The 18,961-nt window shown below is 41.8% G+C and overlaps 3 non-coding genes across 3 annotated transcripts; all 3 read right to left on the bottom strand.

Moving 5' to 3' along the window:
• Nucleotides 1-19: 19 nt before the first annotated feature.
• On the bottom strand, nucleotides 20-138 carry LOC139693097 (5S ribosomal RNA). The gene has a single exon (XR_011701951.1). It is a non-coding gene; the product is annotated as a 5S ribosomal RNA (ribosomal RNA).
• Nucleotides 139-527: 389 nt separating this feature from the next.
• On the bottom strand, nucleotides 528-646 carry LOC139693060 (5S ribosomal RNA). Its single transcript, XR_011701923.1, has one exon. It is a non-coding gene; the product is annotated as a 5S ribosomal RNA (ribosomal RNA).
• A 389-nt stretch (nucleotides 647-1,035) lies between these two features.
• On the bottom strand, nucleotides 1,036-1,154 carry LOC139692945 (5S ribosomal RNA). The gene has a single exon (XR_011701812.1). It is a non-coding gene; the product is annotated as a 5S ribosomal RNA (ribosomal RNA).
• Between the last annotated feature and the right edge of the window lie 17,807 nt (nucleotides 1,155-18,961).

Genomic DNA, 18,961 nt, shown 5'->3' with positions numbered 1-18,961 from the left:
TCGGAAAAAAAATATTGAAAGCCAACGGCACCCGGTGTTCCCAGGCGGTCACCCATCCAAGTACTATCCGGGCCCGATGCTGCTTAACTTCGGTGATCGGACGAGAACCGGTGTATTCAGCGTGGTATGGCCGTTGGCAATATCCACCACTCTCGAGTCAACTATTTTAGCAATATCAATTCCGCAAACACTTGCAACGACGCGACACGACGTCTATTTTCTTGCCCACGGCTTGCATACATCGGGCCGTCCACGACCATACTATATGATGGCGGGAGACGGAGGTAATTTGCCATCTCAAAACGAACTTTGGATAAATGTGGATGAGATACGGGTTACTACAGCACCAATGCATTGCCCCAAGAGAGCTGGTCGCATCTAGATGAAATGGAATGGTGTCAAAAGGGAACATACCAATTCAAAATCACGCATGCAATGTCTGGCATTGCAAAATAAATTATTTGAAAAAAATTAAAAACATCAGAGAATGCCTCAAAATACGTTCGTTTCGGAAAAAAAATATTGAAAGCCAACGGCACCCGGTGTTCCCAGGCGGTCACCCATCCAAGTACTATCCGGGCCCGATGCTGCTTAACTTCGGTGATCGGACGAGAACCGGTGTATTCAGCGTGGTATGGCCGTTGGCAATTTCCACCACTCTCGAGTCAACTATTTTAGCAATATCAATTCCGCAAACACTTGCAACGACGCGACACGACGTCTATTTTCTTGCCCACGGCTTGCATACATCGGGCCGTCCACGACCATACTATATGATGGCGGGAGACGGAGGTAATTGGCCATCTCAAAACGAACTTTGGATAAATGTGGATGAGATACGGGTTACTACAGCAGCAATGCATTGCCCCAAGAGAGCTGGTCGCATCTAGATGAAATGGAATGGTGTCAAAAGGGAACATACCAATTCAAAATCACGCATGCAATGTCTGGCATTGCAAAATAAATTATTTGAAAAAAATTAAAAACATCAGAGAATGCCTCAAAATACGTTCGTTTCGGAAAAAAAATATTGAAAGCCAACGGCACCCGGTGTTCCCAGGCGGTCACCCATCCAAGTACTATCCGGGCCCGATGCTGCTTAACTTCGGTGATCGGACGAGAACCGGTGTATTCAGCGTGGTATGGCCGTTGGCAATTTCCACCACTCTCGAGTCAACTATTTTAGCAATATCAAGCCCGCAAACACTTGCAACGACGCGTCACGACGTCTATTTTCTTGCCCACGGCTTGCATACATCGGGCCGTCCACGACCATACTATATGATGGCGGGAGACGGAGGTAATTTGCCATCTCAAAACGAACTTTGGATAAATGTGGATGAGATACGGGTTACTACAGCACCAATGCATTGCCCCAAGAGAGCTGGTCGCATCTAGATGAAATGGAATGGTGTCAAAAGGGAACATACCAATTCAAAATCACGCATGCAATGTCTGGCATTGCAAAATAAATTATTTGAAAAAAATTAAAAACATCAGAGAATGCCTCAAAATACGTTCGTTTCGGAAAAAAAATATTGAAAGCCAACGGCACCCGGTGTTCCCAGGCGGTCACCCATCCAAGTACCATCCGGGCCCGATGCTGCTTAACTTCGGCGCGTCTTCCTCCGGGTCATCTTCTCCCCTCTGACCGTCAGTCTCTTCCTCACGCTGTTTGCCCTCCCCTTCGCGTAACGTTAGATATAACCCTTTCCCGAGACCCTTGTCGTTAAAAGGGGTTACCATGTCCAGATTTCTTCCTATTTTTTTATCTTGCGCCATATCCAACTTCTTGCTTTCCCCCGCAAGCAGTCGATCACCGCCCTCGATTGAATTGGGTTCTCCGGTTTCTTTTGATTCTTCTTCTACTGCTACGGCAATTTTGATTCCTCCCCCATTATTCCCCTCTTGAATCTTACTCTGATCTGCACAGGGATCACACCTTTCCTCCCTCGGAATGGTTGATCTCTCCGTTTCCTTTCCACGGGCTACGTCTATCGATATCCTTTTCCCCCTACCTCTCGTGTTCGAACCTTTCCTCGGCGATAGCGTCGTTTCCGGCGACGTCTTCCTCGCTCGACGTTCCTGGGTGGTAGGTTGGTCCTTTCTTCTCCCTGCGTTTCTCTACCCCTATCCTTGGGTTGACCTCCTCCTCCTGTTCCAAGGGAATCTCCTCCACTCCTCGGTCTTCTACCATTCTCGTCGGCAGTACCGCCTTCTCTTCTGCCGCTTGCTTCTTCCCCCTCAGTGCGTCGGCGTACGCCGTGATTGTGGTTGGCATTGTGCAATTTAATCTCAGTTGGTTTGTGCTTCCGCATCTCGAGCACGTTTGCTGTTGCCCCTCGTAGTGTATGACCGCCCTGTGACCAGCTATCGGGATATGACGGAATCGGGGACTTTAAATACATTTTCACATTCCGCGTTCCGATGCTGATCGAGTATAACCCGGGGCCTATCTATTTGTATATCGCGTATGATGCCACTCTTCCATATTTGCCTAATTCAGTTTCAACCTCGAATTTTGGGATTTCTGGGGGGAGCCCCACCACCTTAACAAAGCTTGCCCTGCTAGACGCTGACTCCAACGTCGCCGTTCCACGCTTTTCGGCTACTGATGGAAAGTCAACCGGCCCCCCTTTCGACCTTAAAAGATTTTCCACTAATTCTTCGTTTATAAGTTTGACAAAAATGAATTTTCTTGTAATTCCAAATTGTATGGCCACTAAATCTTCCAACTTAAGCCCGAGCTCGACACCGATGAACCGATGGACCTCTAGGGCGGTAGCACTTTCTTTTAAGTCATTTAGACTTATTATTAGAGTTGCCTTCCTATCGTAAGGCATTTCAAATTCGCTGACTTAACAACACACTTCAAGCCCTAATAAGGGCTAACTCAAAATAAGAAGCACTTTTCACAACAAAACGCTTTGCACGCATATATCAAAGGATAACGAATTTCTCGTTTCCCGGCGATCGAAGGCTCGAAAGCCGAGGATTCACGCACACAGAACCGAATCACAAACACGTCCTCACTCTTCGAACGCTCTCACCGGACTAATAAAAAAAAGGCCGTTGGTAATTTCCACGACTCTCGAGTCAATTATTTTAGCAATATCAAGAATCGAATTATGTCCCACTCGCCCCTGTTATTCTTTGCGAGTGCCTTCTCCAGTGGATTCCGGTACAAATTAATGATTCGCGAGTTTCGGTTGCTCTCTCTCGTCTCCTTTGGGCGTAGAAACGTCTGATGTTAACTTTAGCCTTTTCCCATGCCTCACAGGGGTTTAGGCCTGCCCATTTCATTTGCCAACCTTTAACCTCATTTCCAAACATTTCTAAAATTTCCTCATCGTCCAGGAGGTCTTCTTCTAATCTCCATTAAGACTTCCGTACGAAGTTACTAGGCTCCTTCATTTTCCAGCTGACTGTTATGATCACTGCACAGTGATCCGAAAATGACACCGGGAGAACTCTGTACTATGTTAATTCTTTTTTAATTTCTCCGAGGAGTAGAAACGGTCTTGCCTGGTTGCCCATCCTTTCCCGTACAAAGTATATTTTAAATTTTCAGTATTTTTTAACAGTGTCGTGGCATCTGTGGCTTTAATGCGTTTCAATGTTCTTTAAAGCTCTTCGCTAACTCCGTATCCCCCTCCCACCTCATTGTTGGCACTCGCTTTTATATTTGTGATTGCATTGAAATCACCGCCCATTATCGCCTCCGACTTGAAGGATTCCGGCAAGGGAAGTATTTCCCTTGTAAAAAAGTCCTTCCTTTCCTGATTTTTCTTATGCCCAAAGGACCGTATACATTTATCAGACCTAAGCCATGGGTTTTAGGCTAATCGCCCTTCCCGACGGGTGTATTGTTATATTTGAGGTTTTCATATATTTTTTTAATTATGATGGCCGTCCCTCTCCCTTCTTCTTTTTAACATATATATTTTCCCCGGGCCTTCCTCCCAGAAATAGCTGTCAACTAATTCTTGGAGAAAAAGTACGTCAAGATCTAATTAGACGAGGAGCGAATGTATTTCCCTTATTCTGCCTCTTCTCCTTCCTCCGCAGACATTTAGTGTCCCTATCTTTAACGTATTAGATGGTGCCGCCATTGTATAATCTGATGAATCCATGCTGGTTTCCGGGAATTACCGTCGCGTAGTTTAGTTGGTTGATAACTGTTTCGCCCCCAGTCCTGGAGGCGTCTTCAGGTCGAAACAGTTGTCAACCAACTAAACTAAGCGACGGTAATTCCCGGAAACCAGCATGTATTCATCAGATAGACGGCGCGGAAGCCTAAGGATTAATTGTATAATCTGTTTTCTTCAATCTATTTATTTACTTTAAGTGAGAAACGGCTGATTCCTTTTTCAAAATATTCAATTCCCTATTCGTGGGTTTGAATTTACCTTCTTTAACATAAGCAAACTTTTCTGCCCAGTCCTCCATTGCCGGACGTGGTCCAGCGCTGCCGCAGTCCCCTCTAGGCCGTTTAGTCCGCTTTTGCTCCGCCGCCACCTTTTTGCACCCTCTCCAGAATCGGCTGGTGCTCTCCTCCAGGTCGTCCGCAACACTGCTCTACTGGCGCTGCCCCTAGCGTCTTCTCATTGCTCACCCTCAGTGACGCTCCCGCGCAACACCTTTTTCTTCTTTCCGATTTCCTGTCCCCTCTGGCTCCGACGATCCGCCCCAGACAAATCGCCGCTCGCTTCTGCCTCCACCCCCTTCAGACCGTGGTCCGCTGCCATTCCCTCTTCTTGCTGCCTGGTCCCGCTTGCCTCGCCATGCGATGCAACCGTGCTTATCAGCCATGGGGCCATTTCCCCTCCCGGGGATTCCACGAACGCCCGGCGGTCCCCACTCTCCTTCCCCCGGGCCCGCTCCGCTTCCCCGTGCTCCGCCAACCATTCCATTTTTTCATTACTCAGTTTGTCTGTCAGCATTTTCACACTTCCTTCTCCCCCCCTCCTCCTGAATGTCCATCTCCTTAGCCCTGGCCTCGCTGTTCCCCCTCTCCGCTCGATTCCCTTTGCCGCCTTCCCCTCCCTCGCCTGTGGCCCCCATTAGGTTGCCAAGGGTAACTGTAGTCGAAATCCTTGTACCCCGCCTCCTTTTCCATGACCCCTTCCTCCTCTTTCGCCCGATTCCGTTTGCCTCCGCCGGTCCGTCACTGCCCGAGTCATCATCTTCGCTGGTCGGGGGGGCTCGCGTGGTTCCTTGCCGCTTTTCCCCTTCTAAAGAATCCTCTGCCCTTGTATTCTCCCTGGTTGCATCAGTACCCATATCTTCCTCCGGAATTGGCAACAGCGGACTTTCCTCCTCCGTATTTGACTTCTTTCCTCGAAATGCATCCGCATACGCTGTGTTCGTCTTCATCATTGTGCATTTGACTCTAAGGTGCTCCTCACTCCCACACCTGGAACATGTTGGCTTTTGCCCGTCGTAATGTATTACAGCTCTATACCCGGCTATAGGTATATGCGATGGGATGGGGCTCTTAATATACATCTTGATTGTTCTAGTGCCTGTACTAATTTTGTATAGACCTTGTCCAATCCACTGGTTGTCCGTTTAGGAGACCACCTTGCCGTATTTTCCGAGGGTCATTTCTACCTCAAATCTGGGGACTTCGGGAGGGAGTGACACCACCTTAACAAAGGTTGCCCTAATGAAAACTTCGTTGCAATTTTCCACAGTTAAAACTTTATTGCCGACCATGGTTTCGATACACTGTATCATCATCAGGTGAGGAAAAGTACAAGGAGAAGTCCTCACCATGAGGACTTCTCCTTGAACCGTGACCATGGAGATATCTTTGATATCCGCAATCCCTGAAATGATTGCCCACTATGGATCGCATTCTGAAGAAACGGCCAATGAATGCCGTTTATTTCCTCTCCTTTTCCAATATTTTGAGGGACAAGTGATGGCGACTCTCAACTGAGCAGGGTGTACTCAATGCTCCCATTCCATATTTTCTTCCTCGCTCAATTTCCTCATTAATTTCTTGGTACCAAGTACCTTGTACCAAGTACCTTGAAAATGTAGGGTTTCCACTAATCCAAGAAGTCAGACCAATCAATGGCCGAAATGTTGCTGATGATATTGTCATTCAATGCAATTCATTTTCATTAGCCTTTTTGCCATCACACATGTGTTTCTTATCTCTGCAATTTAGAATTCCTTTATTTCTTATAACGAATCATCGTCTTGGTGGGAATCTTAATTTTTGCTTTTTAATCGAGTCTCTGAATGACTTGTAAAGTTTAAATATATGTCGGTAGCAAATTGACTAATTAAAGCCAATTGAAAATGTAATACAATATTCCTTCGCATGATATTTATGCCTTCACAATGACATCCTTATTAAATGTTTTCAATTAGATTCCTTTTAAGCATATATTTTACTACAGTCAATCAGCACTCAATATTAACCATTTCAAGGTCAATAATACTTTCCAAACTTTTGTGCGTATCCTTGAACTGCGTCAACCTTGACATTTAAGGTTTCTTGTTCTGGCCACCATTAAGCCCGAAAAGTAAATATTTAAATTTGGTATTTAAACAAGCCTTTTTCTCATCAGGGAACAATTGTTTGAAATTGTTTCATTGAAATGCTTATAATTTGTGGATGGCTGCATGAAGTAACTGTCGGGTCATCTGCCAAACTTTCTTGGAATATATTATCCTCTGCTAATGTTAATTTGGATATTATTGCAAATTGCCTCACCTCCAACCTATGATGGAATATGATAATTATTGACCGATACCTCAAAATAATGACAAATTTTAATTTTAAAATTTTAAAATATTATTTTCAAATTTCAAAGATGGTACACTCTTCACTGAAGTGATTCATTAATCGTCATTTGTATTTGAGCCTAAAATTCAAATTTAGTTGAAATCAGTGATACCACTGTAGATTTTCATATAAAGAACAATAATGACAGTTGATACTCTTGGTTCCCAGAAAGCCTCTCCATTAAATCATAAGTTCCATAAAGTGCTGACCTCATATTATTTTTCCGGTTATAAATTTTGTTTATTTTTTCAAACTTAAGTGAGGCTTCCTTACAATTAAAAACTGGAGAAAAATGATGAAAATCACTTTGTATTGTGTAAAATAGTTTCTCTGACAATACATTGACAAAGACAACTTGAATATTTCATTAAATGTTTCCTAACCTTCATACAAGTTCACTTTGGGGCATGTTGACTTCCACAACAGCATTATTTGAATTTCGTACAAATATATTGACACATTTGTATCAACCACAGGACTACCAGACGATGGAATGTAAAAAAAATGGTGAAATTCGGAGAGGGCTTGCTGTGAGTTCAAAAGATTCAGTTGACAGTTCTGACAACTGTTGCTATAATATGAGATTGTTAATAGTGACAGTGGTATACGTATTTCAATCCCTGGGATGGAGTTTCAATTTCATGAACTTAACTATGATATAGTAGCTGGTGGGATTCAAGGAAATTATGCTGCAAAGGTGATGAACTGAATTTGAAACACTAGTGAGGTCACTTGTGGAACGTCTTGGGAAGGAAACTCAATTTTTCTGGTGTATTTCACGAGCTATTCCAGCTAAACATTTGGGAATCAAAATGAAATGAGTGGTTCATTTTTAGGCAATTGGGAAAAGAAATAAGGAAGAAAGGAAGACAGTGGATTAAGAAAGGATAGTGCCTTTCAAAGGCATACATCCGATGCAAAGTTGTGTTAAAGGGGCAGTTGAAACGTGAATAAAGAGGATAGGGATAGTCGTTGATAAAAAAACAATGGGAGCATCTTGGCTAAAACGAAGAATGCAAATGAATTTCTATCATACCAGGCCTAAGCAGGGAAGCTAATAGAGCCCCGATTTCACAAGTCAACATATTATATGTCACCATTTCAATTAATCCGATAGGAAACTTATAAATGGCTTTATATATATATATATATATATATATATATATATATATATATATATATATATATATATATATATACTAATCTCTCCCCGGCCGAATTAACTGAGTTAAAAAAACTCACACACAACCCCAACCTAGTCATCACTTCTGCCGATAAGGGTTCGACAGTTGTAATCCTAAACACTGCAGACTACCTTCAAGAATGCAACAGACTACTCTCCGACACTTCATCCTATCAAAATATTCCCGCTGACCCGAACCCCGCATTCCAAAAAGAAATTATCGTTTTCCTCCGAGACAACGGCCCTAAGGAGAATCTTTCCCCCAGTGACATCTCCCTCCTTTCCCCTTCCCAACCTCACACCCCTCACTTCTACATCCTTCCTAAGATCCACAAACCCAACAACCCAGGCCGCCCTATAGTCTCCTCTCGTAGCTCTCCTACCGAAAGAATTTCCGCCTTCGTGGACTACTATCTCCAACCTTTAGTTCACTCCCTACCCTCGTTTATAAAAGACACCTACCACTTCCTCAGATTGCTTCACTCAACTTCCCTCCCTCCTGATACCCATATTACCATGGCTACAATCGATGTCACCTCCTTATACACATCCATTCCTCACCAAGAAGGCCTTTCTTCCCTACGTTACTTCCTCTCCAAACGCCCTACCCCTCAAATCCCCAGTACCGATTTTCTCATTGACCTTTCCGATTTCATTCTCACCCGCAACTCCTTTTCTTTTAACAATAACCATTACCTCCAGATAAAGGGCTGTGCCATGGGTAGCAGATTCAGCCCTTCATATGCAAACCTCCACCTTGGTGTCCTAGAAGAGAATTTCCTTTCAAACTATCCTCTGCAACCCCTCCTGTGGCTCCGATACATTGACGACATCTTTCTACTATGGCCACACAGCATAGATTCCCTCAATTCCTTCATCTCCCAACTCAACGATTCCTCATCTCTGTCTTTCACCTCGACCATTTCATCCTCTCAGATTACCTTCCTCGATGTTAATATTACCCTCAGTAATAACAAATTCCTTACCTCTGTTCACACCAAACCCACTAATAAGCAGCAATACCTTCATTACAACAGTTGTCACCCCTCCCATACCAAGCGCTCCCTCCCTTACTCCCTCTCTATCCGCGGTCACCGTATTTGCAACCATCCCGAATCCCTTAAGAAATACCTTAACAACCTTCACCACTCCCTCCTCCAACGAGGATACCCTGATTCCCTCCTCCATAAAAAAATACTTAAACATTCCTACACCCCCAAGCCTGCCTCAACCACAGACTCCCACCCTCTCTCAATCTGTACTACCTACTTCCCAGGCATTCAGTTTCTCAAATTCATCCTCAAAGACCTATTCCCCATCCTCAAAAATCACAACACTTCCTCCAACCTTCTCCCCAATTGCCCCTCTGTAACCTTCAAACGTCCCGCCAACCTAGCAGATATCCTCAAATCCACCAGGCCGCTCTCAAAATCCCCTCACACCCCCAGAGCCATACCCACTCCATGTCATCGAGCAAGATGCAAAACCTGCCCTATTTTCACCACTCCACCCCACTCCATCCCACCATTTAACTCTCTCCCGCCCTTCCCCTATTCCTCTTGCACTTCCAAGAATGTAGTTTATCTTCTTACCTGTAAACTCTGCCCGTCATTCTACATAGGCCAATGTTCCACACCACTTAACATTAGGATTAATAACCACCGCGCCTCGTGCAATCCCTCCTCCCCGTCCGCGGGTCTCCCCATCCCTAAACATGCTTCCCATCATAATACCCCTTTCAACCTGTGCTACAATGTTTCCGTCCTGGCCTCCCTTCCCACATCCGATAACCCTATAGAATTAAAAACACTTGAAATGGCATTCATTTACATCTGTATGGCCTATCAGCATCCGGGCCTCAATGTCGTTCACTGATGGGAGTGGCTTAGAATTGTTACTTTGTGGAAGCCCACCCTCACCCCGCCTTCGCCTCCCGTTCTCCCCTTCTCCTGGCCCCCTTCCCTTTCTCTCGCACCCCTCACCTCAACAACTTCAGCAGTCATTACTTCTATATCTTCAGAGGAAGACGGATTGTTTCCGTCGAAATATCAAGAAATTACGTGTGAGTGTTCTTCTTTTTTTGTGTTTCTATTTTGTGTGTTACTGTGTATTGTACTATATATATATATATATATATATATATATATATATATATATATATATATATATATATATATATATCCCTCCCCGGACTACAACCTTGACGTGGTGGAAGGGCTTGTGCGTTCCGATGACCCCTAGAGCTGTACTGGCGGGAGTAATAAAAATTGCTCCTGGTAGGGTCACCCATGCCAGATAGGTCGAAGGTTAGGAGCCAGACGAAAGGTAGTCCACGCAGCGTCTGTTCCTCAGTGAGGCGGCTGCAATGGCGTCTGACCCCAGTGGGGCGGCCAGTAAGTGATGGTGTCACGTTAAAAACACTATTGAGGAAGGCAACGGGAAACCACCTCATTTATCATTCCCTAGAAAAATATGATGGACAACAGAGATATTTTGAGTCCTGGCAACCACGGGGCTCGGCCCAATCGGCCGTGTGTGCCCGGCGGCGGGGGAGGCAAGGCTTCCGCGGTCGTCATCCCACGAAACCCTTGCAAGGGAAAACCAGCAGCAGCAGGACAGAAGACGCAGGAGAAGAAGACCAAATTAGTTAGAATAGGAACGTGGAATGTTAGGACAATGATGAGGACGGGGAAATTGGAGAATGTTAAGCGAGAGATGGAAAGGGGAAATATAGATATTTTAGGTCTATGCGAGGTGAGATGGAAAGATAGCGGGGATTACTGGAGTGATAAGTATAGAATAATATACAGCGGTGGGGACGAGAGCCAACGAGGGGTTGCCATAGTATTAAATGAAGAGGTAGGAAGAAGTGTAGTCAACATAGAGCAGGTAACGGATAGAATACTACTAGTGGAGATAAAAGCAGAACCGACGAACTTAGTTATTATCCAGGTATACATGCCACCGAGCAACCATAAGGAAGAAGAGGTCGATAGGATATACGATCAGTTAGAGGACATGATTGCATGTGTTCCTGCAGGGAGACATTTGATAGTGATGGGGGATTGGAATGCGACAGTAGGCGAAGGAAGAGATGGTGATGAGGTGGGGGACTACAGTTTAGGCACGAGGAATGACCGCGGGGAGAAAGCAGTTGAGTTCTGCAGAAGACAGGGCTTAGTTATCACCAACCCTTGGTTCATACACCACAAAAGACGCAGGTATACATGGAAAATGCCAGGTGACTCGGGAAGATATCAGCTAGATTATATCCTGGTTAGACACAGGTTTAGGAACAGTGTGATAAATTGCCACAGCTTCCCGGGAGCGGATGCGGACTCAGACCACAATTTAGTTGTTATGAAATGTAGCGTACGTTTTAAAAAGATAAGGCAGGGGCGGCGAGTTAGAAAATGGAATGTAGAAGCATTAAATGGGTTGAAAAGAAAGGAATACAAACAGGCGGTAGAGAAAATCATAGAGGACGGTAAAGAGCTAAGTACTATTGAAGAAAAATGGGAATGCATCAAAAAAGGGTTGTCTAAAGCGGCAAAAGACACTATTGGAACCGTTAACGCTAAAAGGACTCGTAAACCATGGATCACGGATGAGATGATTGCAAAAATGGATGAGCGGCGAAAATGGAAGAATATAAATACAGAATTAGGCAAAATGAAGTACAAAGAATTGAACAATAAATTGAGGCGGGCAACAAATAAAGCAAAGGAAGCATGGTGGAAGACGCAGTGCGAGAATATGGAAAGTCTGCAGAGGAATGGGGAAATCGGTGCGCTTTACAGCATAGTTAAATCTTTATCGGGAAGTAAGAAAGGGAGATCAACGATAGCAGTTAGAGATAAGGCCGGTAAGGTAATAGTTGACGTAGGAAAGATCCAAGAGAGATGGAAGGAATATGTAGAAGAACTGTATAGTAAAGAGCTTAGACCAACAAAGTTAGACATTGAAAAGGAACATGACGTAGAGGAAGACAGCTTAGGTCCAGGCATACTAGACAATGAGATAGAAAGGGCATTAAGGGAGATGAAACTAAATAAGGCCGTGGGGGTAGATAACATTCCCGTGGAACTTTTGAAATGCTTGGGAAAATGTGGGAGGAAGAGGCTATATGGGCTGATCCGTAGTATTTATGAGGAGGGAATCTGGCCGGAAGACTTTGTGAGATCAGTTTTAGTCCCTATTCCGAAAAAGATTAAGGCCACGTCATGTGAGGACTATAGGACAATTAGTTTGATATCCCACGCAGCTAAGGTTGTTCTCAGGATCATAAACAAAAGGATACAGAGTAGGGCAAACGATTACTTAGGGGATGATCAGTTTGGGTTTAGGAAGGGGAGAGGTACGCGTGATGCCATTGCAGTAATGAGATTATTAATCGAGAGGAATATAGAACACAACCAGGAGGTATTTGCCTGTTTCGTAGATTTCGAAAAAGCGTTTGATAGAGTAAATTGGGAAAAACTAATGAGTATATTGCAGAAAATAGGAATAGATTGGAGGGAAAGGAGGCTAATCCGCAACCTGTACATGTCTCAGACTGCTCGGGTGCGGGTGGGAAACGGGGAGTCAGGATGGGCAGTGTTAGGAAGGGGTGTAAGGCAGGGTTGCCCATTATCACCGTTGCTGTTCAACCTGTACGCAGAAGAAATGATCAAAGAGGCATGGGATGAACTCGAGGTAGGAATGAAAGTGGGCGGGGAATTCGTAAAATCAGTTAGGTTTGCTGATGACCAAGCTTTAGTTTGTCAGTCAGCCAAGGGGCTGCAAGCATTGCTTAGTGAATTGGAAATTCAGTGCGACAGGTATGGGATGAGAATCAATATTAATAAAACAAAGGTTATGCGATTCTCTAGAAAGAAAAAGGCCAAGCTTAACATTAAAATAGGAGGGCAAAAGCTAGAGCAGGTAGAACAGTTTGCGTATCTCGGTAGTGTTTTGGACCAACACGGTCAAAGTAGTAGGGACGTAAGGAGAAGAATTGCGCTAGGCAAAGAGGCTTTCACAAGGAGGAGGGAGTTGATGACAGGGACTTTGAGTAAGGATGTTAAGAAAAGACTCGTAAAAACTTTGATATGGAGCGTAGCTATGTACGGAGCGGAAACGTGGTCATTGAAGCAGGAGGATAGACGTAGATTGGAGGCTTTTGAAATGTGGGTGTGGAGAAGAATGGAGAAGGTGAAATGGACAGAGAAGAAAACAAATGAGGAAGTACTTGGTATGGTGGGCGAAGAGAGGGGTTTGTTGGGAGCAATCCTATGGAGGCAGGAAAAGTGGATGAAGGGGGTGTTGAGAGGCAGTGGGATGTTGAAGACTGTGATAGAGGGTAGAATGTTGGGCAAAAGAGGAAAGGGAAGGAACAGGATAGGGTTGTTGAACGGGATGAAGGGAGGAAGGAAGTACTCAGAGATGAAGAGGGACCTGATATAGAGTAGGATGATTGATTTTGTGTTTTGTTAGGAGTAATAAAATATTTGTTTGGTAGTTGTGTCCGTCCAAAAACCTACCCTAACCGGTAGATTACTTAAAAAAAAAAAATATATATATATATATACACACTAAATTCTAACGTATTTCAGGTACATAAATTTGAAGTTTATTTTACTGTTGATGGGGGCTTTTTTTCCTTATTTTTGCCACAATATTAAGAATAAAATCATCATTCAACTTAAAAAGATAGCAAGGCAAACTACAATCTTATTAACATAAAAATTGATAAATTTATTCCCTTTCTAAAGACTTTCTCATTCTTTGTATCTATAAAGTGAAGAAAACTATTGCTAAATTTAAAAGACAATTATTGATACTGTGATTGCATGAAAACAGTAAATTTATTCCATTCTAATTGCAGGCATTAAATGAATACATATATGTTTGATTAAATAACAATTCAAATACATCGCCACAGAGATTAAACAGAGAGGATTGCATTGGATGAGATGATGAGACTGAAATTTATAATCATGGTTGCGTCTTTTGTTGCTATTCGCAAATGTTAACTCTCCTCCATGGTTGCTGCAATACACACCATGGAATGAAGCAACCTTGTTTACGACGATGAATCCTGTCAAAAGGCAAAAGAAACAAAATCAAATACGGACAATATGCTTTGAATAAACAGGATTAGTCGTGATCACAATCATTCTAACATCAAGTGAAGAGCACTCGAGAGGCAAGAGAAACCAATGAATAGGATAACGAAAGCCATTCAAATTTTTGCCAACGTGTTCTTCATTTAGTCCTCATTAAAACTCCACTTCGATCCTCCAAATGCTATTTTCATTTTCAAGACATACAATATGAAATGTAATCTCAAGTATCTTGCATACATGACAACCAATATTTGAAGTTAAACACAATTAAGATATACCATCTACAAATGCTCTCATAAGTCGTAGATCTCTCCCACAAAGATTCAATTCAAAAGCAGAAATATAGATTGGCATGAAGATGATTGATTATTAGGAATAAAAGGAATTCCAAATTACATATATAAGTATTCCATTAGATTCCTTCAAATAATTGGTTTAAATATTTCAAAAACCCCTTTCTCAACTCATTCAAGTTCACCAGACTATAAAACAGAAGAGAATAGGCATGTGAATATAATGGAAAAAAATTCAAACGGTGCATTAAATGATAATATACTGTGCAACATTTAGCTCAATGATTGGTCAACTTTGGTGGAAAAGCAGAAAAACACACGATCACATTACTTTAGCTAAAAAAAGAATCAACAAAGAAATAGAACTTCCTAGATTTACGCACAAATTTTTCAATAACTGATCATTCACACGCTATATCACCATTGCCAACTGAAAACCAAGTTTAATCAAGAAGAAAGTACTGTCGAAAATGAAGGAAATTAAAACTGTTTCTAATTTAAGTAAATAGAACAATGAGTATGCACCGTGGACTCGAGAGCTGCCATCATATGACCCACTACGAGGGAGCCATCAGTTCTTGAAGGCAATGTACATGGCCAAGCGACACAAAGCATGAAAAACACAAGGAGCGGCCACTCTCTGTGCCCATTCACAATTCTCTCTTATATTCCATCCCCCAATATACGCCCTCAAGTCTAAATAATCTCCAAAATTGAGGAATATATGTCCATTCTTCTCTCCGTCGTGATCCTTCAACCTTCTCTTCATCCTATCTATTTTATCAGAGTAACAGTTGATGTAAATGGAGACCCAAGACGGCTTCAATATGGATCTCATAATGGCAGCCATCAGGACACTCTTCGATTGGAGCATTTGATAAATATGCCGAACACAGGACTCCTTTTCGTCGTCTGCATTCAAGATGGTTGTAATGCGCATCATCGCTTCAACGCAATCCCTCTCTCCTTCAGCAACTTGCTCCTCTTCATTGACTGCCAATGCTGCCTTGGCCATGCCCTCCCTTGTCCCCCACCCATGCACCACCCCCCTCAGAGAGGCACTCTTATCAACAAGAGACCTCAATTCACACTCCAAAGCAATCAGGATTGTGTCCCAAGACTTCAATTCTCTCTCCAGGATCACAACAGTCTCTTTCAGGGATCCAATTTCCTTTGACATACCAAGCATCAGTTCTTTTAAAGCAGTAATCTGACCTGACATTTCAGTTTTAAGTGTTGGGACCTCGCTTGAAAGTTTAGCAATAATTGGATCTATTGGAACATTGAAATCAAGACATCCAATTGATTTGAGGTGCACAGGTGTGTGGATTTTGGGAGGAATATAATTTCCGTTGACTATCTTCTCATTCACTGCAATGGACGTAAAAAAGATGCTGGATATTACAAAGAATAAGTAGAACCAAATCTACCGAATAACTTGCTAGTACACATAGATGACAATACTATGCCATGAGATTCTTGCGGATTGTTTAGGTCTAATTAAAATATCAATTTAGCTTATTGAATAGAGGAATACCTTTCCTGACAAATTGAAGCAAATATCCTCCCCAAAGGTGTCCATCCTTCTTAAAACATCGAATGGCTTTTGTTTTCTTTGACGTAGGGGAGTCATAGTATTAGCAATTTACTTCAAATTTTCATTAATGAACTAATTACACACCAAAATTGCATTAGGTGAAAGTGCTCTCATTTTATATTAAGAATGAATCCAAATTTTACATTAATTATTAAATAATTTTATGGTTAACCAATTATTTTACATAAAATAACCTTTAATTTACTAATTTTATAAACAACCTTATCAAACATCTTTTGAAAATCCTGTCTTAAATAAACTTTTCTCAACCCACGGTTGAATTCTGGAAATCAATTTTTTTCAAAATCGACCACCATCGCAGTAAGACACATAACAACTGATAATAATTCGTGTAGATGTAGACATTTTTTTAATGAGGCTTGCATCAGAATTAAGATTTGATTTCAAATGAAAGCTACATTTAACCTAACTATGGTGGAAAAATTACATTAGCATCTGTAGGTCGGTATTATTTGCACTAAAGTGCAATACTTTGAAATTAGAGTGTTTTTTGCTTTAAATTATTCTTCAGGGAATTATAAGTATGACACACAAATTTACCCTGACACATCGTCTTTTGTTTACAATAAAATAAGAACGGAATGACGTAATAAAAAAATACGAAGATTTTGTGCTGAAATAATGAAATTCCAATCGGGTAAGTGGTTAATCCATTTAGCAGCTAAACTTATTCAATTATCATTATGAGTATGGACACTAGCGGATACATTTCTACTTACCAATATTGCTTCAATTGGTAAATGCTTGACTCAAATGGCGATCTAATTCGAAAACTTCTTCCAGGAAAATACAAAGTTCGGTTTCTGGATCACTGTCAAACAAAGTTATCCAATGCTGGCAAGCTCTGCAATTGAGATCAGAAATGGAGAAAGTTAAATTGATTTAATGCCATACACAACTAAATGCAACAGATGGCGGCCATTTCGGATATCTCTTTATTTCGGGGCTTAATTTTTCATCCATATCACTGAAATCATTGCAAGACGGGATGAGCATGACCCATACAATGCCCAGTAACATGCGACCACAGTGACTCTCATCTCCTGCCATTGTACGCCCCACGCTCTCTCCCAGACATGTGGGCGAAGCAATTGCAAGATTATTAGGCAGATAGAGGTTTTCATTGGGGTAAATATGAGACCAAACGGTACCTTCTCCATGCCACCCATCATCATATATATACATAAAACTACGGCCATTATAATCATTAATACATGGATACACCGTACATATATACGCGCACACACATTTGGACATACAATACACACAGATATCGCTGTGGGTCATAGATTTCCGTGCCAAGATGCGGGAATATAGGTTAACTGTTTCCCCTTGAGTGCAAGTTGTAGATGGCGCTTGATGGGAAGAAATATTTGCACATATACTCAACCGGTAAGAAATATCCTGAATGAGATTGATAGAACACGTAGATGCCTGCGATCAGTTACTAATAAGCAGAATATCCTTTAAGTGAGTCAGCAATGAGCCTACTTTCAGTGTCTCATTAAAACTGCACACAGGAATTACGCCTCCTTTGGTTGGGTTTACTCTCAGTAAATTTTGTACAGCGGCAAAAAGCAAGATTCAAATTCATTTCATCAACAATTCTATGTTGTCTATGATGGTTAGACTGGTGATGTATTTTTAAATAATCAGCGTAAAAGTGATCATTGCAATCAGGAATACAGTCAGTAATATATTTTATATTAAGTTGTACATAATCACTTATTTTCACCATTGAGAGTAAGTGAGTTTAGGAAGACACTCATGAGAGATCCTATTGTACATCTTACAATGTTTGGTCAGTGTAGAACTTTAAATTTATCGAGCTAATACTAAATATCAAAATATTATCATTCATTGCATATTTCTCTTCTTATGGAGCTCTCAAATCTAACAGTCTAACGCAATGGGAGACAGATGGGAAGTTTGGAAGAAAATAGACCGATGCCTTTGCCTGAATTTTCAAGTTCTCGTGACGATGTAGTGTGCGATGTCATTCAACTTAAAATAATATAAGTGTGTATTTAAAATGGTATCTGAAGCCACTACATCGCGATCATAAATGAGGCAAATATTGATACCAATAAAATACTCTACTCTAAAAAGATAATAAACTTGATAAGCTAAATTGGAATTGCAAATACACATCCGGGTATTTCAACCAAAGTTAATAATAAATAAATATTGATGAACAAAAATTGAAAATGCTCTGCTCTAAAAAGATAAAAAACTTGATGAGCTGTATTGGAATTGCAAATACGGATCCGGGTATATCAAAAGAAGTTAAACATAATTAAATAGCGTTGAACAAATATTGATCAGTTAATTGACCCATTTCCTAGGGCCTATTTGACGGACGGTTGACTTAAAAATACGTTTTGTCTCCAACTACTTACCCCGTGAGTAGGAGAGCATAATGTAAGAATTTAGCACGAATTGCATAGCTTTCATGCAACTATTTAAGAACATAATACCATTTAACACTGAATATACGTGTTGATTACTAAAAAAATTCGGCGTGTCGAGAAATAAGAATGTCAGGGCTCCCGAGTAAAATGAACATACACCACAGCACAAAGAAAACCCAGCTAATATTGCGAAATTAGGAGAAGCCACACGTATTTGCATTTCGAAATATTTTGCGGTACAATTTATATTTAAAAATTCTACTAGTAGATCAATTTCTGCAAATCATTTTCGGCTAGATCCCTGCTGATGAGTGATAATTTGTTATGTCCATGCATCATCACCAACGCAAAAGCCTAAGGCAGAGTCTTCATTCATGACAAAGCTACGCCGTTTTAACAAATAACATGATCACAAAAACTATCATACCAGTAGATCTACTATCGGACTATGTTGATCTGAGGCCTGTTTCCTCATCGTGTCGGGTATCCCTTAATCGCTCCGGGGTCCTTTACATTGCCGAGGCATGGCGGTTTGTCGCGCGTATGT

The sequence above is a fragment of the Hetaerina americana genome, unplaced genomic scaffold (assembly GCF_022747635.1).
Source record: "Hetaerina americana unplaced genomic scaffold, ioHetAmer1.1.p SCAF_44, whole genome shotgun sequence".
Lineage (NCBI taxonomy): Eukaryota > Metazoa > Arthropoda > Insecta > Odonata > Calopterygidae > Hetaerina > Hetaerina americana.
Note: the sequence above shows the minus strand (reverse complement) of the source record. Positions and strands in the feature narration are given on the sequence as shown.